This window comes from Sciurus carolinensis, chromosome 14 (assembly GCF_902686445.1).
Source record: "Sciurus carolinensis chromosome 14, mSciCar1.2, whole genome shotgun sequence".
Taxonomy (NCBI): Eukaryota; Metazoa; Chordata; class Mammalia; order Rodentia; family Sciuridae; genus Sciurus; species Sciurus carolinensis.
Genome location: NC_062226.1, coordinates 3,638,251 through 3,654,381, shown reverse-complemented (window position 1 = coordinate 3,654,381; position 16,131 = coordinate 3,638,251).

Below are 16,131 nucleotides of genomic sequence, written 5' to 3'. Positions count from 1 at the left end.
CTGTCAAGGAGGAGCAACAATGACGTGCCCCGAGCAAGGCCGGTGCCCACTGGCCACGGTCACATGTCCTTGGAAGAAACCAAATCTGTCCTGTTGGTAGTTCTGGCCCTCCTGCCTCAGGGCAATGGGGGCCACCCCTCAGCTGAAGTCCATCCCTACAGAAAGGGCCGCAGGGCTGGCGGCCAGCACAGGAGTGCCCCACGCCTGCCCGCAGCCTCCCAAGCCGCAGCGGGGAGAGGGCACTGTGGCCCGTGTAACCCTTGACTGCGTGGCTTCTCAGAGCCTCAGTGTGCGAGGTGCGTGCTCTACTCCACCAGGAGGAGACAGGCTCTGAGCTTCCCTACTGTGTTTGGGAATAGAGAGAGAGAGGAGTGTCAACCTGCATGTCTACGGCCACACAGCAGGCACACCAGAGTTGGGATCAGGATCCGACTCCAAGTGGAAGCTGTGCTTTCCTTTGAGCCTCCGTTTACCCCTCTGCCCACTGAGACCCACGGGTCTTTCCTCTAGTTCTGTCCTTTCGTGCAGACCTCTGGGGCTTGGGGTTGAGGCTGCTGTCTAGATCCCCCTGGGGACAGGCACATCTGGGTTTGGCCATCAGGCCCCTGAAAGACCCTCCACGGCAGAGGCTGCTCCTGATCATCCAGCATCCCCTAAATGAACCTGTCAGGCGTTGGGGTTGGGTGTGCAATTTGCCTAAGAGGGTGGTCGCCTCCTCAGCAGCTCCCTGCTGGTGTCCTGCGGGCCTGGCTCTTGAAGGCAGGGAAGATGGACTCTCATGGCCAGGGCATCAGAGCCACCAAAGCCGTGGAGGATACCAGCCCCAGCCCTCCTTCTGCCCACGGGACAGTGACGCCTACAGAGGGTAAAGGACTTGTCCAAAGCCACACCTCAGGGTCAGACCCTGCACACCTCGGGTCAGGACAGTCAGGGTAGGTGCTGGGGAGGGGTGCCTGTGCCACACACACACACACACACACACACACACACACACCCTGAGGGCTGCTTTGCATGCTCTTGTTTGCTAAACAAAACTGAGCCAACATCAGAATCCCAGCCCCTTCTCAACAGGGCGGAGCTGGGAGGACAAGCTGAGCCCGGGTCCCAGCTCCACGAGGCTGGGATTTAGCACCGAGTGCCATGAGGTGGGGGAGAGGCCACGGCAGCCTCAGAGCAGGGACCTGGTCCCCATTTGCATATCATGGAGAGGGCAGGTATGTGGACAGTTTCCAGGGGAAGTCGACCCAGGCTGGAAAGGGTGGTGAAGACCAGCCGGGGTTGGGTCAGCTCAGAGCGAGTCCCGCTCCACTGCTAGCTGCAGGGCCACTGCTGCCCCGGCCACAGCTGCTGCCTCTGGATGGCCTTCACGTGCGCTCCTGAGAAGGCACTCGGCCAGGGTCTGGAGGACACACTGGGAGGTGCCCAGCTCTCCCCATGGAAATCACTGATAAGAGTGGAAATGCTCTCCAGGGTTGGTCAGCCCCAGGATTTGTGTGTGGCTGAGGTGGCCCCAGCCCGTCTCCATCTTCCAGTAGCAGAAATCTGTCTGGTGGCCTAGGAGACCAGTGGGATCGAGGCAAAGAGGCAGGGAGCAGGCTCTGGAAGTCAGGGAAGAGGAGAGAGGGGATCCTGAGTTATTTCTGACATCAAGAGCCCTTCTGGGGGTTCCCGGAGTCCCGGCAGGCTCCCACCCATCACCTGACAGCCGAGCCCCACCCCAACTGCTCACCATCACCCAGCTGTCCCGGGTGACCCCAGTCCCTGACTTCAAAGCCTCCACTCTACCTCTGCTGTCCAGGGCTCCTTTCTGTGTGGTGTGGGTGACGTGCACCCCAGAGGGAAGGGGCCAGGAGTGATGAAGAACCTGGGTTGGCCAGCGTCATGCCCACCAGCTGAGGAGGGCTGCTGACTTGGCCTGGGGAACAGGCAGGAGCTGAGGTGGCTTGGGAGCTGAGCTGAGGAGGGTGACCCAAGGCAGGAGCACAGCGTGTCCTGGAGGAGAGGAGGGGGCACCGGGGTCCTGGCTCCCTGCTGAGGTTGCCCAGGAGTGGAGGGCAGCTGGGTGGAGCGAGGTGGGAGGCAAGGAGAAGACAGGAACACCGGGCTCCACCCAGGAGGCCCTGCCTCCCTGAGTTCCAGGCGAGGAAGGACCTTTCCTGGTACCCCTCCAACGGCCTCTGGGGAATCCTCGACGCTCTTTCTCACCCTTGCACCTCTGCCCACGGGTGCCCTCCACCTGAATGCCCTCTCTCCTCCCCTAAGTCCTCTCGGCCTTAAGTCCCAGCTCTGGCACAAGAAAAGCTTTTAAAACTCACTCGTCCTGGACCCTACTCTCTCCTCCTGGGAGTGCGACTTAAAGAAGGTCGTGGGTGGGCACGTGGAGCGGCCACCGGAGCACCTTCACATTCGGTTTCTAATGGCAAAAAAAAAAAAAAAAAGGAATCATCCCTGGTGCCCGTGAGGGTTCTGGCCGCGCCGGGAGGTGTCTCTCGGCGACGGGCGTGCCGGTGGCCGTGAACGGGGTGCGTGTGCTGTGTGACAGCTGACCAGAGCCGGCTGCAAGCCTGGTCTGAAGCGTGGGGCCCGACTCGTGCCAGCTGCGTGCAGACCGCTCCTCGGGTTTGCTCAGCCCTGCTCTGCGGCCATGGGCTCCGCGGGCACAGGGCAGGTGAGGCTGTGCTGAGCGCAGGGACACTGGCCTGGCTCCCCGGTGGTCTTTTCCAGCTCCTTCCCTGGCATAGTGCTTACTGGGTCAGCCTTGGAATGAGGCTGGGGTGGCTTAAAGGACACAGGAGCAGGTGCGAGGGGCCATCGCACACCCACACTTTGGTGTCCTGGGCTGTTGAGGGCCCATGCTGCAGGGGCTGGACCTCACTCTCAGGCTCCCTGTCGGTGAGACTTCGAGTGCCTCCTGTACTGGAGGAAAAAGGAAAAGAAAATCGATTTCTCAGAATAAAAGTACTGGGCAGGAAGCGATTCCCATTTGAAGAGGAAAGTGGTTTGAAATCAGTCAACACCCTGATTCCATCGGGTCCTCACGGGACACGAGATGGCAGGAAGCCTGAGGACCCAGAGGCGCGTCCAGCGGCTGCCCGGGGAAAGGGTGGCGCGTGTTTTCTTGGCTCTTGTTCGGGAGCGTGGTTTCTTTTTCTGCAATGAGCCTGCATGATAACATTATCACTGGCATTAAAAAGACTCCCTCGGCTCCAGTACCCCTTGAGCTTTATGTTTGAGGTTTTTCTTCATCTGGGTTGCCTTCCACCCCGCCCTCAGAGCTACGCGTTCCTGCAGGCCCCTGCTGGGTGGGTGTGCAGGTTCCCGGGGAGGCTCCTTTCTGCCTGACCACCGCTGGCCGGCTTGTCCCACCCCACGCCCCAGGAGCCACCTGCTGGCAGACGCTGGATTCCATCCTTTGGGGCCAATGCCCCGTGGTCACTAGTAAGTTCAGGATGGAAGTACGACCCCCTTGGGGGCCCAGGCTCCCTCTTGGCAGTGGGAGAAGGGCCCTCAAGGTGGTGTAAGAGCTGGCTTGGGGACAGAGGGCTGCACAGCAAGTGGGTGACTCTTCCAGCCATGGCACTCTTCCTCCACGCTTCAGTAGTGGCTGGCTCCGCCCTGTGTCCATGAGCATCCCTCTGGGCTTGGGCCCATCCAGGAGCCAGGCAGGGCCTGAGGTTCTTGGAGGGGGTCTTCTGAAAAGCAGCAGGAGGGAAATCTGAGGCAGGGCACGTCTGACCCGGCCATGCTCAGGTTTGGCCTGATAAGTTTATCACCCGGTGCCGGCTGCCAACCGTCGGCACAAAGCAGGCCAGCAAGCCAGGCAGGAGGACACTCCTGGGCTGATAGCGCCTTCCAAGTGTTATCAGGAGCCTCGTGGCCCAGAGAGCGGGAAAGGGGGAACAGAGGCAGAGAGGGAGAGAGAGAGAGAGAGAGAGAGAGAGAGAGAGAGAGAGAGAGCGCCTTCCAACCACTTCACCCAAAGACAAGAGGCAGGGAGGAAGAGGCCTCTGAGGTTCCGGGACCCTGGCCACCGTCACTGCCTTGGCAGACACAGCTGCCAGTCAGCCCCAGCACAGCAGGCTGGAGACCCATGAAACCTGTCTCAGCCTTCTTGGCCTGAAATGGTGCTGATACTTCTTAGCTCTTGTGCAAGGTCTAAAGCAAAAGTCCCCTTTTCTGGAAGGTTCCGTCGCTCCAGAACACAAAGGGGAAGAATGTGGGAGGAGGGGCGCAGGTCCCCGGGGCCCCCTGTCCCTTAACCACTTCTCTACCATCCTTCGACACCCCCTTTCTCTCCCTACCCCAAGGTCTGGGGTGAGTTGGCTCAACCTGCACTGTGAGCCCCCTGGAAAGTCCAGCCGGCCACTCCTCGCCATCCGCCACAGCTTTTGCACATGGTCACCCCTCCCTGTGAAGGGGTCGCTGAGTCAGAGTGAGCACAGAAGAGTAGGCAGGAGCCTGAGGCCCAGGAAGATCAGGGGAGGAGGAAAGGGAAGGTGAGGCTGGGGAGACCCCCTGCTCTCCAAGGTCCTTTGGGGTGGGTGTTTCTATGCCCTTTTCCCTACCTTTTCTGGGTTCCCCGCAATTCCTAGAAGACCAATTTTGAGAGGAGTGTAAGGGGACCCTTGCAGAAGCACAATGGCTGACCGCCTGTTGGTCCACTCCTATCTGAGGGCCTGCCCCTGCTGGGCAGCGCTCCAGTGGGAAGGCAGGGCAGTGGGGACTCGGACCAAAGCCCCGACCTCCTGGAGCTGGGAAGGGACACTGAGAGTAAACGGCGGGAGAGCGAAAGCAGTAAGTGGCCAGGGCGGTGGTGGCCCGGGGCCACCAAGTCAGGTGGCAGCCTGAGGAGGCTCTCCAGAAGCACCGGGGTGGATGGTGAGCCGTGACTGGGCGACTGGGCCATGCACTCTGGCCCTGGGTGGCTGGGTGACCGTCAGGCCCTCCCTTGGCCTCAGGACCTCTCCCATGAGATGTCCCCGGTAATCTTTGGAAAGCTCGAGACTCGGCCTTCCAGACCCAGGGTCCCCAAATGGCCTGTCAGGGAGTGGAGGTGGAGGTGGTGGTCACAGCGGAGAGGAGACAGCCCGTAAGGGCTGCGACAACAGCCAAGTGGCATCTGAGACCCTTCTGCCACCGAGACCTCCGCCTGGCATTGCCAGGATCCAGTATTTCTTGGGAGCAGCTGAAGCACCAGGTGACGTCGCCAATACTTCATATAAATCAACGCTTTGCAGGGGGGATGCTGTCATTCCACTTCCTGAGGGGGAAACTGAGGCCAGAGAGGTCAATGACTCGGCAGGTCCACAGCCTCCGTTGCTGGCACCGCCGGTCCCTCTTGTGGCTCAGCCTCTGCTCCTCTGTCCTCCACCTGAGACTCTGCCCCTCCCACTCTCACCCCAGCCAGCTCCAGAAGCTTCCCAGGCAGCTCCCTGCCCGCAGCCACTGCCCGGCTGGTGCCCTGATTTTAGCACTTCCCTTGAGGCGGCGTGTGAGTGGCTCAGGACGCCCTGGGCATGTGACCAAGGTAGTTGTCATTACCACGACCGGGGGCCCTGAGCGTGGGCACAGGCCTGGGTCCTCTAGGCCAAGCTGGGGGCAGGCGGGCCCTGCTGCTGTGTGGTGGGCCGAGCTGTGTCTCACCCCCCACTCCCCGCCGACAGCCACAGCCCCAACGCCAGGCGGACGTGCGGAGCTATTTCTGCAAGGGGTGACTGGGAACTTCCTCCCGGATCTCTTAAAAATAGAGGAGTTATCGGGCCCTCAGGCCCCTTCCTCCACATGCGGACTCTGACATGATTTCTGGGGAGGCCGGAGCTCCCCAGCCTCCCTCACCCCACAAGAACTTATCTCCGAGCTCAGTTGGGCAGCAGGAAGGGAGCGAAGCTACCACCGTGGGCAGCTCTTCCTGCCCCCAAAGCCCCTTTTGGGAGCAGAGGGGATGTGGCCACTGACTCAGGGTGTCAATCACCCCTGCTCCCCGGGACTGCGGTTGCCACAACTCGGGGGAATCAGAAATCAGCCAGGTAGAGAGTGTTCTGGGGATGCCACCAGCACCGTCCAGTCTGGCCTTTCTGCCCCGGCCCCACGCCTGCGCCCAGGACCCCCATCTCTGTGTGACCCACTGCCATGTTGTCACTGGTGGGTATCTGTCTCCACTTTATTCCCAGGAGCTGGAGAGGCTGGGGGACCAGGCACCCAGAGGTCAGGCCAGGCCACAGTGGGCAGAGTGCAGGGCAGGAGGGTAGAGGTGGAGGGGGCGTCAGGCCTGGGTAGAGCCCACCTCTCCCAGTCACTGAGTCTGTCTGCAGCAGAGGAGGCCCTGGTGCCCGCCATCCCCTCTAGGGGTTTCCTCCCACCCTGTGGTCCTCAGACTCTTAGAAGACAACTCATCTCAGGGCCAGAGGAGAGACCCTACGTCTCTATTTAACAAGCATTAGCTAGCCGGTTGCGGTGGTGACCACCTGTAAGCCCAGCAGCTTGGGAGGCTGAGGCAGGAGGATCACAAGTTCAAATCCAGTCTTAGCAAGTTAATGAGGCTCTCAACAACCTTGCAAGACCTGTTTCAAAATAAAAAATAAAAAGATCTGGGGACATGACTCAGCAGGTAAGCACCTCTGAGTCCGATTCCTAGTACCAAACCAGAACAAACCAAACAAAACACAGATGTTAGCTGAGTGTCCACTGAGGGCTGAGTCCAGAGGGGCCAGTCCCAGGAGAGGGGATGTTCAGGTCATGTAAAGAGCCATATCAAGCACAGGGGAGACCAGAGGCCACTCGGTCTGCCCCAGCTTTCTCCCAGCCTACTGAGTGGTGGAGGCCAGCAGTGCCCCCCAAGGACCTCAGGAGGTCAGTGTGTAATCTGTCAGTGACCTAGAACGGTTCCACTGGGGTCACTGCTCCTGTCCTAGGATGCCCATCAGGCTGGCAGCCCAGCCCTGCCCTTGACTACCATGGAGGGAAGGTTCCGGGTCCCTGGGCTCAGCTCCCCAGAGCAGCTCTGCAAAGCCAGCAATCTTAGCTGGGAACCGGCAAGCCTGGGGTTTCCTCAGCGACTCCTCAGCCCCCTCAGCTCAGCCTCAGACTTATCGCTGCCCTCCAGCTGCCTCGCCCCCAGCCCTCCAACCACCTCCCCTGCATGATTCAGCAAATCTTCCCTCCAAGGGGAGAAAACAAGGGTGAAAAAATCACAAAGTCAGATTACAAAGCCCCAACCGTAGTGCAGGCCGGGGCGGAGATGTGCCGCTCTGCTCCCCACCCTCCAAGCCCTTAGGCAGATAAGCAGCGTGGGGGCCACTGCAGGTGGGCTGGGGACCAGCCTCACGGAAGTCCAGCAGGGTTAGGGCCGTTGGGTGACCCTGTGGTGACTGAGGGCCCAGGGCTTGGCCACCATACAGCGAGCTGGGCAAAGAGGAAGCACCCGCGGCCACCGCCGCTGTTGCCATCCACCCCCTTCACAGAGGGAAAAAGAGAAGGGCGGGGGCCTTCTCAGAAAGTTCGATGGCAGGGTGCCCCACAAGTGCCCTCCACCCAGGGTGTGTGCCCCCTTTGTCAGCTCAGCCTGCAACCACGCTCCCCGCAGGGCCGAGCTGCACGGGCTCGGGCAGCCCAGCAGTGCCTGTGTTGGGAAGTGACGGTGCCTGGCCTCTGAAGGAGGGGCAGCCAGGAATGCCATCCCCAGGTCCAGCCTCCTCTGGGGAGGCCTGGCTGGGGTCCTGGCTGTGAGGCCGGAGACACATAAGGGGTCAGCAGTGCCAGCACAGACACCTTTCCGGGGGAAACTGGCTCTTGGTGTTGGAGGGGAGGCTAGATTTGCAGACCCAGCCTGCGGGTGGCTTGGATGCAGGAGACCCTCTGGTCATGGGTGGATGCTGGGGGAGCTGGGATTCAGGCCTCTCCCTGGGCCAGAGGAGAAGGCTGAGTGACAGGCTGGAGGTCGAGCCTGTGCGGGGACCGTCACCTTGAACACATCGCCACTCTCTGCCTAGCCCTGTCTGCTCTGCTGGCTGTGAAATCAGAGTGAGGAGGACAGTGGGGCAGGGCTGGCCTCCAGGAGGACCCTGGCCAGCAGGCACTGGCCCAGGCTCTGCCTTCATATCCTGGCCTTCATATCCTAGCGTGGGGCCACCCTGGGTCAAGGCCCGAACAGTGCTTGGTGTAGGGCCCGGGGTTCTCTGGTCCAGGGATCTATTTTTGTTTGTTTTTGTTTTTGTTTTTTGGTGCTGGAGATTGAACCCAGGGGTGCTCTACCACTGAGCTACATCCCCAGTCCTTTTTATTTTATTTTTTTGAGTTAGTTTCACTAAGTTGCTGAGGCTGGCCTTGAATTTGTGATCCTCCTGCCTCAGCCTCCCAAGTTGCTGGGATTACAGGCAGGTACCACTACGCCCAACTCCAGTCATTTAAAGACTTCTTTCCCAGGGAAGCCAGTGGAGGTTCTTCCTGCAGAACACAGTAGTTGCACCGGTGGAGCAGCAAACCCTTGAGGATGCCAGTGTTGGTTCCCAGGGCCTGATGCATAAGCCCTCCTGCCTCCACCCCAGCAGGTCCTTTTCTGCCATTGGGCTTTGGTTCCTGAGGTGTAAAAAGAAGAGAGTGGTCAAGATACTCTAGAATTTTGCAAAACACAGACGCTCAGCTGGGGGTGCAGGTGTGTTGGGATTGGAGTGCAATCCCTCCCGCGACTCTCATAGCCCACAGGCATCTCCCTCTGATGCTGGTCACGACTGTCATTGGATGGCTGATGGCGTCACTGTGCGGACACATTCCATGAAGGTCCCCGGGTAAGAAGTACTGTAGAGTAGGTGATGGACAGATGGGTCTCCCGTCCCAAAGGGACCCAAGGCGTGGTCAGAGTTGGAGTTGCCTGTGCGGGTGGGACTTTAGTGTCTTGTTTGGGACATAGGCTGCAGTTCAGAACCACTGTCAGTCGCTCCTGCGACTCTGTGGTTTGTGCTGCACCTGGAGGAGGCCCCACCTGGGTGGAGGGTGGGTGTGGGAACAGCTCTGACTTTGGTCTGAGCTGAGCATCCTGGAAGCTGGCCCAGGTGGCACCCTCACCCACCCTGAGCCCTTGCCCTGGGTGCCCACCACTGGCTCAGCCCTTCCCTCAGCGAATGGCAGGAGCCATTTTACCCCCATGGGAAACAGGCGCCACCAAGGCTGGACTAATCTTTAAGTGACCACTGTCCAGCACTCAAGGAAGCTAGGGTTTGGGGCTGGCCCCTTGGCCCCCTCCCATCCTGGACCCGGCACTGTACGGTAAGGTCTTGCTGTGCGGCTGGGCAGGCTGCAAGCAAGGGGTGAGCCAGAGGGGCAGCGGGGTGGAGAGGGCCAGGCCGTGCCCCCAATTCGTCCTTCTCTGCCCGCTCCAGTCCTCATCCCTCCCGTCCTGCCTCCCACCTCCTTTCCTTCTCTCCCTCCCCTCTCCCAGGACGCCATTCACCCTGCCTGGCGCGACCCCCTAGTCCCTGCAGCGCGCGGGCCCGATCGGGTGTCTCCCAGGTCCGCGCTGTCGCCGGCCTGCGCACGCCGGGTCGGGGACAGCCGGAGCCGAGGAAGACGGCGCCCCCTGGTGGCCGCGCAGCGGCTGCCCGCGAGTGCCGTCCCAGTGCGTTGGCTGCGCTACCGCCGGCATCACTGCGGGTCATGTCTGTGCCAGGCTCCAGGAGATGCCCTCCGAAGACCCGCCCGACAGACCACTCGTCCGGCCGGTGTGTTGCAGGAAGAGGCCTCTTCAAAAAGTGGGCAATGAAGCCGGGCGCGGTGGCCACGCCCGTAATCCCAGAGGCTCAGGAGGCTGAGGCGGGAGGATCCTGAGTTCAAAACCAGCCGCAGCATGGCGAGGTGCTAAGCAACGCAGTGAGACCCTGTCTCTAAATAAAATACAAAACAAGGCTGGGGACGTGGCTCAGGGGCCAAGTGCCCCTAAGTTCAATCCCCAGTACCAAAAAAAAAAAAAAAAAAAAAAAAAAAAAAAATGTGGGCTATGAACCTCTTGCCAGGGTCCCCCAGCTGGAAGAGGTCCTGGAAGGCCCTGGAGGGTTAGGAATTGGGGGTAGAAGGTGCAATGGATGAGGTTGGGAGGAGATGCGAGGAGAAGCTCCCTAGAGTCTGTTAGAGGTTTGGGTTTCTGCCCCAGAGCCACGGGGAGCCACAGCAGGTCTTAGGCAGGTCAGGGAAGATCCAGATTTGAGTTTGGGGGAGATAATCCCTCTGGTTTTGTGGGGAGGGCAATGCTGCAGGTGAATGAAGCACAAAACCTGAGGCTCTGGGAGTGGCTGCAGGGGAGGCCCACAGCGCCCTCAGGTCACTGCTGGAGGATGGTCTCATACCTCAGAGGCCCCCGTGACCCCAAAGGGAAAATGTAGTGCCGTAACCAAATCACAGGTACACACGCCCTTGACTGGACAGGGCTGCCCGGATAGCCGGCCTGGGTGTGAAGGGACACACTGCCCATTCATTGCAGTGGTGTTTCCCAGGGGAAAGCTCGGAAACAACCTAAGTGCCCAGCCGAGAGGGCCGCTGAGCCAATCGCGGTCCAGCAAATGGGCCCGTGTGGTCTGTGGAGAAAGGAGGAAGTGCCCGCTGAATGGATGTGGCGTGGTTCCATCCACCTTGCCAAGGGAAAGAGGAGGAGGGAGGGAGTGCCCGCCGAGCTTCCATTTGTGGTCCACGATTGGTGGTCGAGGTTTACGGATCCGGGAGTCTGTTACAACCTCCAGGGAGGCCCGCAAGTGCAACTGCTTATGATGAGAGAACAGTAAGACCCAGCTGTGGGTGAGCCACCCACTTCCCAAGGGGATGGGGATCTAGGGATGATTGTGCTCTGGCTAGGTAGATGGTCTTCAGAGAAGCAAGAAACTGCCCACGTCGGCATTCCAGGGAAAGGGAGGTCTCAGTGTCTGGGGGGAGTGGGAGGGAAATGTTTGCTGAGTACCTTTTGGTGTCTTTTGATTTTTTAAAATATTTTTTTACTTGTAGATGGACACAATGTCTTTATTTTATTTATTTCTTTGCATGTGGTGCTGAGGATGGAACCCAGTGCCTCACATGGGCTAGGCAAGCGCTCTGCCACTGAGCCCCAGCCCCAGCCCAGTGTCTTTTGATTTTGATTCATGTTTGTGTGGTTACCTGTCCCCAGGTGTAAGTGGACGTGGGAGGCCGGCAGGAGGCAGTCCACGGTGGGGTGGTAGGGCTGAGAGGACAGCGGGGACAGGGGGAGAAGAGCCCGATGTCCTCAGCAGTGGAGGACACTGGGGTGGGCGCAGGGAGACGGGAACCCCAGTTGACACCCAGGTTTCTGGAGCTCTTGTTCCAAGGGGATGGCGGGGTGAGGGGAGAATAAGAATCCTGGGGCAGGCGGGCCAGAGAGAAGGTCTGTGAAGAGCGGGAGGTTCTGGAGAATGAAAATGACCAAATTATGTTCAGTGCACGTATGAATATATGACAGGGATCCCACTGTTGTGCATAGTTATAATGCACCAATAAAAGAGTGAAAAATAGAAGCCTGGAAGATGCGGGGTGGGTTCAGTTCGAGCTTCCTTTGCCTTTTTTCCCTTTGACTCTCCAGGATCCCCTCTACCCCCTGTTGGGGAAATTCCTGCTGTGGGTAACCGTGGAGGGAGAGCTGTTCCTACCTGTGTGGGTGAGTCCTGGGTACATGTGCTTCCTCAGTCACATAACCCAGCCCCGGCCGTCAAATTCTGGCCCACACTAGGAGGTTTAGGGTTTGGTTAGTGATGCAGAGGACTCACTGACCCCACAGAGCCCTGTTTCCCTTGCCTGGCTGATGGGGTGACTCGCTACAAAGGAACGAGAAAATGCTTTGGGGTGATTGAAATATTCTGTATCATGATTGACACGGTGACTTCATTTATGTATTTGCAAACTCACCAAACTATACATTTAAACTGTGCCTGTTGTGTTGCATGTAAACTATAGCTCAGTAAAGTCGATTTAAAAGCATTTACACACAAATACATACGTGACATGATAACAATAGCTCAAAAGCAGGAGGCATCTAAACGTGTCTTTACACTGTCACAGAAGTGGGAAAAGTACTACTTTGTACAGTAGCTGACTTAGATCAAGGATGCATATTATAATCTTTATGGTAACCAGTGTAAGTCTATGCAACTTTTTATTAGAGGAAAAATAAAGCAATAAAATATGTCTAAGATAAAAGAAGGAAAGAAAGGGGAAGGAAAAGGACATAGGACAGATAGGACAAGTAGAAAGACAAATAGTAATATGGAAGATTTAAATCCGAATCCATCAACATTACATTAAATGTAAAAATACCAAATATTCCAACTAAAAGACAAAGAATATTAAACAGGAAGGAAAAATAAAATTACATGTTGCTTATAGAGACAGACTTAGAATATAGGGATGAGGAAGATTTAGAGTGGAAAGATGGAAATATATATACATATATGCTATGAAAATAAAAAATATTCATATACTCTGAAAACACGAACCAAAACAAATCTGTTGCAGCTATAATATCGCACAATTAAAACTTTTTTTCAGTACTGGGGGATTGAACCCAGGGCCTTGTGCATGCTAGGCCAGTGCTCTCCCGCGACGCTACATTTCCCTTCCCTTTTTTCATCTTCATTTTGAGACAGGGCCTCCCTAAATTGCCTAGAAACGGCAGTCCTCCTGCCTGAGCCTCTGGAGTAGCTGGAATTGCAGGCGTGGGCCCCCTGGCAGCTCGATTTCTCTAGTGAGGAAGGAAATGCAAACCTAGGCCACAAAGAGTCAGAGCTAGCGCTCACTGGTGAGCCGAGGAACGCCAAGTGCGGCTGGAGATGGGGGGTGGGGATGGGGGGCAGCTGGAAATCTCAAATGAGGCTGGTGGCAGTGTGAGAGGGTGCAGCACATGGAGAACAGGACTCAGTGTCCCCGCAGGTCAGTGCTCACTCTCCAGGTGGCCCTGCATCTGGCTCATGGCAGCAGGAAGGCCTTGCTCCGCAACATTCTCGGCAGCTGGATCCGTAATGGTGCAAACCTGGAAGCAACAGCTCTGCTCACACAGGCTGCAAAGCACACGCTCTCCAAGGAGAACGGCTACCTCCTCTCCTCCTCCTGAGGACCAGACAACCAGGCGCGGGGCCAGCGGCATTTCTCTCCTCCCTGCTGGGGAGACCTCAGCCACACCACTGGCAGGCTGGCAGCTGGAAGCACTGGAGAGCCCCGCCCCAGCACGAAGCCCTGACCAGAGGCGGCCCCTCCACAGAGGACCTCCAGGTCTCCAGATCCCGAGTGGAATGAACCTCTGTTCTTTATAGATTACCACTCTGTGGCATTCCGTTATAGCAACAGAAAATGGATTAAGACAACATGCTTTTGGATATACTTCAATTAAAATCTGTGTGTGTGTGTGTGTGTGTGTGTGTGTGTGTGTGTGTGTGTGTCTTGCAGTGCTGGGGATGGACCCCAGGGCCTCACACATGCTAGGCAAGTGCTCTACCACTATGCCATGTCCTCAACCCCCAAAGGCTTTTTCTTCTTCTTTTTTTTTTTTTAACAAAGGGAGATGCCACAAATATCCATCAGCCTGGGCGTGGGAGGAACACCGAGTCGGGGCAGGAGAGCTGGAGGGGTGTGGGTGTGGAGAAGCTCCTGGGAGGGGGCAGCCAGCGCCGTGGAAGGACCTGGAAGTATGCTGAGAAAGCGTCCTTAGGCAACTCTGTCCCATGCAGGCCTCAGAGGGTACTTGCACAAACCCAGACTACCACAAAGTCCCTGGTGACAGGACCTCACAGAGCCACTGTGGGAGGTTGGTCTGTTGGCCCTGGCGTCACTGTGTGGCTGTGGCTGCCCTCGCTTGTTCACACACTCTGCCAGACACATGGCAGGACTTAAGCTTATACGGTTTTAGGGTCTTTTTCAGGAAGCACACAAAATTAGGTCTACAAAAGCAGGGCTGGCCCTGCAGCTTGGGAGGCTGAGGCAGGAGGATCACAAGTTCAAAGCCAGCCTCAGCAACTTAGTGACACCCTGTCTCAAACTACAGTATATAGGGGCTGGGGATGTTGCTCAGTGGTTAAGCACCCTGGGTTCGACCCCTGGTACCAAAAAAAAAATACCAAGAAAACCCCCCAAAACCAACCAGAGCTGGGGTGCAGCTCAGTGGTAGAACACTTGCCCATCAGGCATGAGGCCCCCATATGACTCCCAGCATTCTCCCCGAAAAGAATATTAAATCAGGTGTGAACGAAATAGCTAATTGAAAATCATAAATTTTCAATTCTACAGAACAGCAAAATCCAGATACAGTGCTATTTATATGAGTGAACTGTTGGTCACGGCCTTACTTTTCTGCTAGGTTTTGAGGCTACATCCTCTCCTTGCCTCTGTAGTTTCTCCGGAGATGGGGTCCTTGATGTGGCTCATCAGGTCTTGTCTTTCGCCACTGCTAGTGAAGAACTTTCCAGCTCACAAACTCATTGCTAGCGCTGTGCTCAGGTGTGCGGTGGGCTCTGGTTACTGTACCGGAGGACCGAGATGACCAGCTTATAAAGGCAGAGGTTCACTTTGGTTGTTTCAGGGGCTCCGGCCCAAGGTCCGCTGTGGGAGGGTCAGTGTGCGGGGCACAGAGCCAGGGGGAGCAGACCCGCTCCCTCGATGGCTAGGGACTGGGGGGTGAGCCCCACCCTGCAGCGCAGCCGCCCTTCTCCACTGCCCAGCTGGGGCTGAGCCTCTACCGCGTGGGCTTGGGGGAGGGACAAAATGACTGGGAAGCCACTTAGAAGAGGGCAACTTGGCTTCGGCTCTTGGTTCCGGGCCTGGCGTCCGTGGAACCGGGCTTTTCAAGGCTGCCCTCTTCACTCACCCCCCGTCCTCAAGGTCCACACCCGTGGCAGCAGGCGTCAGAGCCGCCTTCCTCCTTCAGGCTGAAGAGCTCCCCACCTGTGGGTCACCGTCCTCGGTTCACCCAGCCCACGGGGCCCTGGGCGTGTCCCCCTGGCTGCTGGCAGCGCTGCTGCTCCAACGTGGGTGTCCCGGAAGTGCCCAGCAATCCTGTTTTAGCTTTTGAGGAGCTGCTGGTCTTGCACGGTGGCTGCTCCTTTTCCAGTCACGCCCGTCTACCAGTGGGTGCCGTTTCCCTCCGTCCAGATCATGGCTCCGAGCCCTCTCCTGCCTTGGCTGTGGCCTTTCATGTCACAGCAGCAGTAAGTCGTACAGAAGGTGGAAGGAGCATGCGTCCCCTAGAGCCACTGCTGCCTATGATGACCAGCAACAGCTTGATCCAGCGCTTGGCACAAGCTAGAGGTTCTCTATCACTGAGCTACACCCCACCCCAGCAGGACTGCAAACCTCACCCCTGCATTCCACTCCATGTCAACTAAACAACTTCCCCTTAGCCAAGGCCCCCACACCTGAGAGCGCTGGATCTCCCAACACAAGCAGAAGTGATGGCAGACTGGTTAGATGGACAGGTGCAGCTGGCTTAACCACCGCAGCTAAGACGCCTTACTATTTCATCCTTTGGAGAAACACCTGCTTACGTGAACACAAGGACAAGGGACCTCCCAGGGACTTTGAAAAAGGCACATGCAATTGATATGCCTTGGTCCTTTGATTTTATTAGTTTCATTGTAAATTTGCCTCTACTGGGAACATTTTTGAAAATATTTAATATACGTTCTATTTATGAACAAACTTTGAAATTCAGTCCTGGGTGTATTTGGTTTAATTTTGCTTTGGAATACGAGTTGATGGGGGAGGAGAATGTCCTTTGGAACAATCTGTCCCATTTGGAAGTGAAGAGAAAACTGTGAAACTTCTGTACAGACCCCATTCCCAGGTCCCCATCACTTCCCACCCAGTGATGGGACTGTGTGGGACAATTCCTGGCCCTGGCTTGTGTGTAAGAGTACAGAGTCTCACCTCCTCAGGAGCAGAGTGCTGACCCCTCCTAGGCCAAACTGTTCATGAACCGCAAGCTACCTAGGCAGCGGTCTCAGTCGACTCCACCAGCCACTTGGCGATTTCTCCCAGGGTGTCATGAGCACCTGTGACCACCAGGCGGCTGTGTTGCCCACAAGGATGCTATGTCGCCCTCTGGTGGCCAATAGCAAACCTACACCTTTCCTCCAGTCCAGGGTGCCCCGAGGCAAG